We start from the raw sequence: 2,039 nt of genomic DNA, 5'->3' as shown, positions 1-2,039 counted from the left end.
GAAAGAGACTAGGGACAGTCTATAAATTCAGAGTTATGGAGGGTTAGAGGAGGCTATTGTTTCTCAATCTCAGCTAGTAAAATTAAGGAAGATTTTCAGCAAGAAATGGCTAGTTAAAATCAGCCCTGAAGTATGGCTCAAGTCAAAGGTATGGCCTCAAACCTATTGTTAAAACCTCTGGATAAATTAAGATGTTACCGAGCATATGCTTTCAATTAGAGAAAAGGGAAAAGGGAGGAAACGGGAGGAAAAGTATGACTCTCCCACCTAAGCCCAATAAGCGCAAAGCACTCAAAGCCAAGTCAGGAGAGAGATAGAGAGACAGCAAGACAAAGAAACAGAGAGAGACAGAGAGAATATGAAAATGAGATGAATGAGAGAGATATTAGCAGGCAGGAGAGCAAGAAAGCAAAGAAACATGGTAAACCATGGAGGCATGTCTAGAAAAGAATTGGCTGTGGCTATTGACACATGGAACACCTGGAATCAAATAGATAAGAAACCTACATTTTTGGGAGAGTTGCACTGACAAAAGATCATCAGCCTGGATTAAGGGAGACTGTATTTGAGACTTAATATCGCTCTGTTCCCCCAACACCACCCCTATTTTTAAAAGCTGGTTTGAAAACCTATTTCCTATGCCTGCTTTAGATGTACAGAAGGAAGACTCTCTCAGAGGTCAAGGCCAGGGGTCACAGAAAACAATGGCTAGAGCAGCTACACTTAGGGAGCAGAATCCACATCTAATCAGGGTGTTGGGTAGGGGGGTCCCCCACATGTCTGCTCTGGATTAATGTCCACTGTGGTGTCCCATTCCTCCACTTTCCGATCAGTGTGTCCATTGCAGTTATCCCATCTCTGTCCCACTGCTACATACTGAGAGTATGCCGGGCAGATATCTTGCCTTTGGATGAAGAGTCACATCTGGAGCTGATATAATAGAGTCTACTACACATCACCCGCTCCCTGGAAAATGAGCTTGATATACCGTGACTAGGTGGGTCTTTAGGGTCGTCCCCCTTGAGGAGAGAGTGGAATCCTGCCTGTGGGAGGACAGTAAGCCAAACATTTGGTGAACAGAAAGGGAGACTGTTCGAGTCATTAGTGCTGTTTCCCAAATATTCCTGGCTCTCTCCCTTTGAGACACTTGGCAGGATTACAGAGCTTTAAAGTTAGGCATGGCCACGTAACTTGCTCTAGCCAAGGATGCATGAGCGGGAGTACAGTGTGTCACTTCCAGGTGGATGCTCTGAGAGCCACTGAATGAGTTGCCGCCTTCCCTCTACCCAGCCGAGACCGTAGGAGAAGCATTGCCTCAAGATGAAGCCTTCTTCAGCCCAAATCCATGGGGAATGGAACTCCCATGCAGGCCCACAGTGGGGACATGGCATGAGCAAGAAATAAACTTCCCCGCGCTAAGCCACTGAAATGGTAGTGCTGTTTGTTAAGGCAGCATAGCCCAGCCTTTCCTGATACTAGGAGTGAAGGCTGGGGCTGGACAGCAGGAGCTAGGTTGTGAAAGACCCCCTCTCCCCCGCAAAGGCATACGAACCCTCTCCTGGTTGTGAGGGGAAGCCAATGAAGGCTTCCAAGCAAGGGCGTTAACATGAAAAGATCTGTTATTTTTTGGATGAAATATGCTATTTCTCAACATAAGGAGAAAATCAGCCTACTAAACCACATAAGGCAGAGTGGAACACACAGAACCCTTAGGCAAAAGATATATATTTATGTAAAGTCCTAAGTTTTGAAGTTTCTAAATACAGGAGCTCTGAAAGGAGGCTTTGAAAGGAGCTACAGAGAATCGGGCAAGACAATTTCTTCCATCCCACCATCTAAGGGCTGTCTCCTCTGCAGACAACCAATACTTTACAAGAGTCTCCCTCAGCAGAGAAGATATAAAAAGGGAATGTAACACACACCTGAAGTCTACTTCCAGCTGCCTGTGTGACCTGAGCAGGATACTTAACCTCTCTGGGCCTAGTTCCTCATATACTAAATCCAGATAATAATATATATAGCCCAAGATAGTTGTAGGG

Source organism: Lipotes vexillifer, unplaced genomic scaffold (assembly GCF_000442215.2).
Source record: "Lipotes vexillifer unplaced genomic scaffold, Lipotes_vexillifer_v1.1 scaffold54, whole genome shotgun sequence".
Classification (NCBI taxonomy): domain Eukaryota; kingdom Metazoa; phylum Chordata; class Mammalia; order Artiodactyla; family Lipotidae; genus Lipotes; species Lipotes vexillifer.
The sequence above is the reverse complement of the archived record's forward strand: the minus strand, read 5'-3'. Positions refer to the sequence as shown.